We start from the raw sequence: 9091 nt of genomic DNA, 5'->3' as shown, positions 1-9091 counted from the left end.
AATATCAAGGTAGCATAATAATCCCAAAACCACATGATCAATGTATACAAGAACTAAGAATAACACATATAAACAACATAATAAACCATCATTTATCATCATTAATCATATTCATTAGTGTCCATCTATTCCGTCAGTTTTCCGGGCCGCCCGTATCCGTGGGCACTGCTAGTATACCAGATTTAACACTCTGCAGAGGTTGTACATCTTTACCCATGAGTCATGATTTACCCTTTCGCCCGAGGTAGCTAGTCTCTTAACCCCCTTCCAAGGGAGGTCGGCGGGGATCACTATGAAGCCTTTCAAAAGTTCGTCTAACATGTTAGGGCCGCAAGGTTTCCTTTGCGCGCAGATATAGAGCCCTCCTTCCGATGGCACAATGACTCGCAGCCTATACACACACAGACAGAGGCCACACTATACCCAAAACGGTTCAGCCCCTCCGCCCTTTCGGGTAACCTCTAACAAGCTAGAAAAGTTCTTCGTACTGAGCTAAAGCCAGAGCCATATAGCCCTCATGGTTGTACGAGTTGTCCCAGCTTTTGCCAAGGGATAAGTCCTTATGGAGGGTCAAGATCAATCCAGCAAAAGCCAGAGTTCTTTCCACCCTTTATATTCAAGTTGCTAGAAAGCTTATTTTATTGTTTATTGTATATTCAAATATTCATGTTACAAGATCATGGATTAATAATCAAGCACTAGCAAGAACTACCCAAATGCATATCAAAATAGGTAACAAGGAATTCAGGATAACAATCATCTATGATTTTGCTAAGGTCATCAATGTGGAAGCATGCATATGGTATATATTTTATTAATTGTGTGTAGGTAACAAGGATAGTCCCAAGTTATACTTGCCTTGATTAAAGCTCTCCTGAGCCTGCTGGTCTTCAAAAGCTTGATCTTGCTCACCAACGTACGGCTCACCGTCTATTCCCAAACATCAATCAACAACACGCAATCCAATGGAGACAATCATACACAAAGCAAACAAGATATAATTAGAACATTACACCAAACAGTGGTAAAATAAAGATAAAAGTTTATCAAAATGTTCTACGCAGCGCTACGATCACACAAACATAAAGTTCACGAAAATCGGATTTAAAACGTGGGAGATATGAATTTCCCAGGATTTCCTATAGAGAAATAATTAATTAAATGCTACTGCGAAAATAAAAAGTTTAAAAGCAGTAAACTAATACTTCTAACAAGTAGAGCTTGTTGAAACGAATCTAACAAAATTTGGATGGACAAAAACGGAGTTAAAATGAGTATTTTATGACCAAATCAATTTCAATGGCAAAACTGTAAATAACAAAAAACGTATTTTTCTTTTAAACCGACGAAAATACGCTTTTAAGATTGAGAAACGCATTGGGTGAAGTACGTGTTGGACTGCGGGTTCTAATAGATGAAAACTGAGGGTCTCTTTAACAAAAGTTACCCTGAAAGGGTATCTTCTAATCTAGGGCGTCGATCTAGAATCCTGCGGCTCAGATTCGTCCGGGGGTGGGCACCGGCCGGCCGGCCACCGGCGCTCTGTTCCGGCACGGTGGCGCCATGGCTGGGCCTCGCTGAAGCTCGAGAATTCGCGCTATGGTGCCTCAAACTCGAAACCGAGACTAGGGAAACGAAGAGGAGATCGATGCGGGCTGACCTAGCACAAAAACGAGGACGAGGAAGGCCCGGGGGCGGCTCGCGACGTGGTTTGGCAGACGGAGCTCCCTGCTAAAGTTCGGCGCCGATGTGAGTGTGGTTTGGCGCGGTAGAGCGTATGGGGAGGGGCTCGGCACCTTCGTAGAGGGGATGCGAAGCTCGGCACGCGATCGTTGTCGAGCTTGGCGCAGCGAGGGATGAAAGTCACAGCGGCGGATGTGATTCTTGCCCACTGTGAGATCCAAACGATGCTAGGTCGGCTTTGGTGCAGCGTAGATGGAATAGGAAGTGTCTGGGGTTTATTGCGGAGCTTAAATCGGATGGAGAGATCCTCCCAGGGAAGAAATCCCGCGAAAACCGGGATTGACACCTACCCGGGCAACGAACCTGGCTCGGTTGCGCTCAAGGAAGAAGGAAGGGGGAGAAAGGAGTCGGCTGACGGGTGGGGCAATGCTGTCAGTGGGAGAAAAAGGCGGGGCCCTGTCACCCGAGACTGAGAGGGGGAGGGGAGGCGTGCGCCTGGGCCGCGGGGAAAGGTGGGCCGAGCACGATTAGCTAGGCCGAGCTGCTGGGCTGGCGGAAAGCCACCAGGTAAGTCTTCTCTCTTTTTGTTTTCTTTTCTGTTTTTTTTTCTTTTCCAAAACACTTTTCCAAATAGAATTTTGTGCAAAAACAAATAAAATAAAAACACAATCAACACATAAAAACACTATGCTCCAGCATGAATGCAAAATCAAGTTTCTAAACTTATGATAAACTTTAATTTTCACAAAATTATTTATTTGCTAGATTCAAATACACACAAAAATGCTTAAATAAATCAAATTAATTCCTATTAATTGAAATCAAAATTTTGGGTGTTACAGCGGACGTTCCCAGCGGCGAGCTGCAGGTTGGGGGTTTTCTTGTTTTACTATTCATCTAGTTTGCTGAGATTTTAATTTTCATTCGGGGATGGCTGTGTGGAATGTGTTGTAGAAATCCTCTTCTTCTAGTTTGGATTTAGGAGATTTAATCATTCGATAGAGATGCAGCTGCAATAATAAATTTATGTTAAATTATTTCAGTATTGACTATATATAGTATGAAATGGATTATAAATCATTTAATTTGAATTGATTCAGATTAAGTTAGCATATGCAATCAATTCATGTTACATTATTTCAATACTAACTATATATAGTATGGAATGTATTCTAACTCTGTTTTGAATTGATAGATTAATTTAGTACTTGCAATCAATTGATAGATTAATTTAGCACTTGAAATACAGGAGGTCCAGGCGGCGACGATGGCGGAGGTTCCCGGCGGCGAGCTGCAGGTTGGGGGTTTTCTTGTTTTACTGTTCATCTAGTTTGCTGAGATTTTAATTTTCATTCGGGGATGACTGTGTGGAATGTGTTGTAGAAACCCTCTTCTTCTAGTTTGGATTTAGGAGATTTAATCAGTCAATAGAGATTAATTTAGCAGTTGCAATAATAAATTCATGTTAAATTATTTCAGTATTGACTATATATAGTATGAAATGGATTATAAATCGTTTGTTTTGAATTGATTCAGATTAAGTTAGCATATGCAATCAATTCATGTTACATTATTTCAATACTAACTATAGATATTATGGAATGTATTCCAATTCTGTTTTGAACTGATAGATTAATTTAGCACTTGAAATCAATTCATGTTACATTATTTTGGGAATTCGGAGAGGAAGGCCCTTACCCAAGTCTTGGGATCCAAATTTTCTAACCAATGGTAGGCTCGTAGGTCGAGTTCCCTCATCATGTCCATATGATGGTTAACAATGCAGAATACGGCCCTAAAACAAACCAGAAAATTGTTAACAATGCATATGAAATAGCAGAACAATATGTACAGCTGCTGGATGGATTTGCCAACCTTTGGTTTTAAGTCATTAAAGTCCAACACTAGCTGAAATGTGATCATCAGATATATTGTTTGAGATTAATTTAGCACTTGCAATCATCCATGTTTCTAAATCTAATAGTGACTGATTTTTTTAATGCAGTTTCCCCCAAAGGCCGCCATATAAAGTTCATCATCAATAAGAAGATGACAGTTGAGTGCTCCTTTTCGCATGACAGCGATGAGGAGACAGGAGACTGGCTGCTTCCGATGGCCAAGGAGGTGATATATGGCTCCTGAACATATTACAATTCCTAAGGTTCAATTATCTATATGCTAACTTGCCCCTTTGTGTAATGACAGTTGAAGAAAAAGGGCGAGAATTTGCGTGTCCTCCTCAAGCGCCAGTATCACCACCGGTACTCACCAAGGCCAGATGAATCATCAACAGATGATAATATGTGAAAGAATGCGTGGTGTCCCTAGCTAGGATATATAGTTGTTCAAATATGTCTGACTTAATAACTTAATTATGTAATAGTTAAGTACTGCTTTTGTGTACGTGCTTGTGCCTGATGTGTGGATGGATGGATGTCAGGTGAACTATGCTTTGTAATATGGTCTGCAATGATTGTGAACCCAAAAGCTTTAATAGCTAGAGTTAAGTAATGTATGCCAGTTGTTGCTGTCACTTCTGTGGTACACATTTTATGTAAAATATACTTATCTTTTATCTACCTATCTCTGTTGAATGTTTGTGTTTTTGATGCAACAGCCTCAGTGAGTTGCAATTGATCATAACTGGGTGCAAGGCCTTTTAGGAAAACTGTTCTTAGCGAATCTGTTATATTATAGATGTTATTTACATTGTTAAATCTATGATGCTCTAGAATATATTTTGTGTCATATCTGCATGCTGTTTTGGCTAAACGATTGCGTCATTCAAGTCTCGTAACAGTGCTATTCTTGTTTGTTCCCAGGTAAGAAACGTAGAAATAAAACACACATGTTGACTTAAGCAACTAAGGCGTCTTGGCCCAGTGGTTACGCTCCTACTTCTACATGCGGGCGCGGGTTCAAAGTCGCGTGGGGGCACATTTTTTGCCCACCGAAATATTACAAGTTTGTGCGACTATTTTCTACTACCTCCGTCCCACAAATAAACGCATTTTTTACTTCAACAATTCATATTTGAACATTCGTCTTATTCAATAAATATTATTTATTTTTATGACTTATTTTATTGTTAAATATATTTTTATAATGACGTATTTATTTTATTATTGACACAAAAAAATAAATAAGACAAATGGTCAAACATGAATCCTACCCATCAAATAAATGCTTTTATTTGTAGGACAGAGGGAGTACAAAATATATGGGCCAACCCGTGCTGCTCAGATAGTTAGATTTGCTGCAGGCCACTTGCCCATGTTTGGCCCAGCTATCGTCCCACTGACGTTGTCAAGTGTTGCAAAAAAATGATGACATCGTCGATCTCCAAGCTGCATACGAGTGGGACCACGACCACCAACACTCATTTGGGACGATTAAGGTTCGTCAGTAGGTGTTCGAAACAAGGCAAATTAGTTGCGACGATATGAATGTAGTCGGTGATAAACATGAATTACAGTGCATCTCATGAGCAAGATGATCTATGACGATGTGCTTGAGTTATTCTATGACGTTAATTCCACTTTTGTCATTAATTTTATAGGCAAATCTTCATCATGTATAACATGTGACAAAAAGAATGATTTCGTCATAGTATGATACCATACTGTGACGAAAGTATACAGCGTCACGAGCACATTGTCACTGATGATCACATTTCTACTAGTGGTGGTATTTTTGGCAGCATATTCAGATGCCCTCTCTCTCTCTCACCCTACATCTGATTGGTTTATGTGGAGCACATAGGTGGGGAGACAGCACATACATACTTGTGAACATATATTGTAAAGTCAAATAATGGATCCAAAGAAACAAGTCATACAATCAAATCAAGATGTGCATGTGTGTGGCATATAGTGGAATGTAATGGATGTTGGCAAATGGATATGGAATGGGTGTATGGTGATGGTGAAATCCTAATTCTACTTTTGCTACTTGAAAACTTACCTACCTTTATTGGAAGTTTTTGGCAGAGTTTGGGTTGCTCTAGCTTTTCTCTCTTTTTCTTCTATTTTCTTCTTTTCTCTCTTTATTTTTTGTTCTTTTTTTCTTTGTTGGGACCATTGTCGTCTTCCTTACCTTTTATTTTAGAGAGAACCCAAACCTCTTTTGGATAATTTGATGGGAGGTGGTAACAAGAAACACTTGGAGCTTTAGTAAATGATAAGGAGTAAAATGGGTGGATTTTTTTGGTGTTTACTCCTAGTGTAGGAGTAGAACAATTTTGTGTGGATCTAGATGGAGTGAATGTGGATGCATACTTCCAGTGTAGAAGCGGCATGAGTGGGTGGAGTGTACGTGATCTTGATTTTAAATGCATGACTAGTTCCTATGGGTCAACAAAGCTTCTCTACTCGATGCTCATAAGTAGTAAATAACATTGAAGTGTTTTTCTAGTCTCCAAGGCATGAATATCTGGCTGTGGTAGGATTTCAAGTTCTCATCATACAGGAAATCATCATGCAACATTTTTATGTTTTTTTCCAAAAGATAAATTCTCTAGAACTCTAGCATCTCTAGGAACAAGATAATAGCTACTCAAAACCTTTCCATATCATACAATCAACTACCTAGACTTAAGCTCAAGCATCGCAACCCACAAGTTTTAGGCATAGAGTAAATATTCCATAAAATTTGTTGTGTCTAAAACTTGGGAGAATTCGAGGTTGAAAACTAGGTACTCAAAAATAATTAAGGTATAGAAACTATTCATCATTTCCATGTGAGTCTAAAACTTATGAAACTTTATAGTTGACAACTTTTTGATTTAGAATCATCTTGTCATACAAAACTTTGTTTGCATTTCTAAAATTTAAAATTCAAATTTTGTAAATGACCTCGGATGGAGAAACTACCTAAATGAAAGTTGTAGACCTTTTTATTTGAAATCATTTAGTACCTCGAATAATCAATTTACACATGATTTGGCATAAAATGTGGGGAACCAAAATGGCTTGACACATGTGACAAAAGAGGTGCACTGGTAGAAGATGGTACGCATGAGTGGGAGGTTGTAGGTTCAAAGGTTGGCAACCATGAGTCTCAAAAAATCATGAAAAAATACCATGGCATAGAGCTAGCGAGTGGCTAAATGATACCGGTCATTTTTTTTTTCTTCTTCCCTCAGGCCAACTTCAAGATCAATGACAACATACTTCAACTGCACCAGAGCTTCTGTAAGTATTTCTTTTGGAATTCGTAGAACATACATCCACCATGCATCTCTACTATAATAGAATACTTAAATTACACTAGGTCTCCCCAAAAAAAAGTCCCCCGCTGAGAGTATATAACCATTGTGCACTCACAAAAGTGTACACAAAAATTTATCTCTGTTAAAATCAAGAGCTAATAATATAGCTAACCAAAATCCAACGGTCACGATTGGACGTGGGAAGCCAGGCTTCTCACACTTCCCACCCGCATGCACTCTGCCTCAAACGCGCTCACACCACCGCACGACGCTCGGGTGGTCGGGGTTCGATTCCCATCCCCGTGCCATATTTTCTTTTCCTCCCAGAGAAAACCATCAACCCACCTGGCGATCGCATCTCCGCTCGTAGGGGAGGCCGTGGTCGGTATCGCTCTGCACGGGCTCACGCTGGAGGAGCTCTTGACGGCAGTATGGCACGGAGGACGAGGAGCCTCCAGACTTGCCGCCCGCAGCTGTCGGCCTTCCAATCCCTCCAGATCTGTCGCCGAGGAGACCGCTGACCATAGAGGCCACGGAGGAGGTGTCGGATCTCGCCGAGTTTATGCACCAGGCGGTGTCACTTCTAGCCGACGATGACCCCTCCGACAACGCCGTGCTGAGCCACCCCGCCACCTTCCTCAACGAGGCACCGTGCCGTGGTGCGTCGTGAGTATTGGTCCTCCGCCGCCCCTACCCCACGAGACCCTTCGTGATCTGCTCCTGCTTCTAGCGTCCTACACTGCTGCTGCTCCTGTGACCAGATCTGAGCTGTTCCGATCTGTTTATCCGTGATGTTTCTTTTTTGATCGAGTATAGGGTGCACTAACATTTGTTTCCACTATTTAGTAATTTGACCATCAGTTGATAATTTTTCTCTAAACAGATTTTGTTGCCTCTGAAATAAACAACTCTGCTCTGTCGCAAGAAGGAATTGTTTCGATACTAAAAGGCAAAGGTAAATTCTGCAAGCATCTGAGTTAGTTTCAAGTTATTTTATTGTATATCAAGATCCTTCTATAAGTTTTGGTTTCACGAGGGATCTCCACATGCCGCACACTACATTTGGAGTAGAGTTTCAGATTGTAGTGATATCGAGATTAACATAGTTTTTTGTGTTTATTTAGCTGCAACTGCTCCATACAGTTTCAGTTATGATACAGCTGTATTGATTTTCCTAATTCAGCAGATTTACATCGATGCACTCAGATATGCAATGAAACTGTGTGAAGGTGATGATTGGTATGGAAATGGTGAAAATTAGGTGACCCTTTTACACTGAGATATGTAATGAGTTTTTTCATCACATAACATTATTTAGCACAATATTTAGTAGTGTCTAGACTACTTTTTTGCTGCTCTTTAATCTAATGAATACTTCACACATCTGGGTGAAACATATATATTTCAGCAGTTTGTTCTCCATCTAAAGAGTACTCTTGAAAGAAAGCCTAACAATAGCTGATTTCTTCTTTTGGTCCCTTGTTCTCCATCTAATAATATATTGTCATTTTGCTTTGTGCAGGTTGTACCGGTTAGCTTGCGAGATATGCTGATCAGGTATCTTTGTTGACCTTCCCCTTTTAACCAAACCACACTTATTCCTGATCTAAGCAGTAGCTACCACCATGTGACTAGAGCATTACCCTTGTGACTATCAGGTGATGGCTTGGGGGAAAGTCATGCTTGGACAGGAAGGGAGTGGCAATTGCCTTTTGCACAACCAAAAAACAGCTTTTAGTCAACGAAGGATTGTTCCTAACCATCCTTGTACTGAACTTTCTCAACCTGACATGTGATTGCAGCTAATGTCAATCATTTGCCTATCGTTTGGTATTAGAGAATGAATAGGATTCCACCATTCTTGTATTGCAGTTAATTTGACCTTAAGGCATGGATAATATTGTTTGGCCTGAAACAATTATATCGGCCACCTAATTTTTTGCAATATAATTTGGTTGAGTTTGTATATATTTGAGTTCTAATTTGTATACGTAGCGTTAGCAAGGGCAGTTGTGCAGGAAAAAAAAACTTCAATTTCCTTTTTATTCCGTTGTTATGTGTCATTGAATACTATATTAAGATGGCTAGAAATATCAATTTTGTACACTAGAGTAATAATGTTAAGAAAATCGTTTCCATTCTTGAGAGTCATGAATTAGCTTCTATGCTTTGGAATGGTATTTTGTATTTTTTTACTAA

At 40.0% G+C, this 9091-nt stretch overlaps 1 long non-coding RNA gene across 2 annotated transcripts; it reads left to right on the top strand.

The window, feature by feature from the left end:
* LOC110434509 lies at window positions 7160-8860 on the top strand. 2 transcript variants are annotated; one of them, XR_002452015.1, is made up of 5 exons: window positions 7160-7558; window positions 7776-7847; window positions 8079-8153; window positions 8415-8449; window positions 8551-8860. It is a non-coding gene; the product is annotated as an uncharacterized LOC110434509 (long non-coding RNA). The 2 variants fall into 2 exon arrangements; XR_002452014.1 differs by having other exon boundaries at window positions 7163-7551.

This window comes from Sorghum bicolor, chromosome 4, assembly GCF_000003195.3.
Source record: "Sorghum bicolor cultivar BTx623 chromosome 4, Sorghum_bicolor_NCBIv3, whole genome shotgun sequence".
In the NCBI taxonomy this organism is placed as follows: domain Eukaryota; kingdom Viridiplantae; phylum Streptophyta; class Magnoliopsida; order Poales; family Poaceae; genus Sorghum; species Sorghum bicolor.
This window is presented reverse-complemented; position numbering and strand designations above follow the sequence as displayed.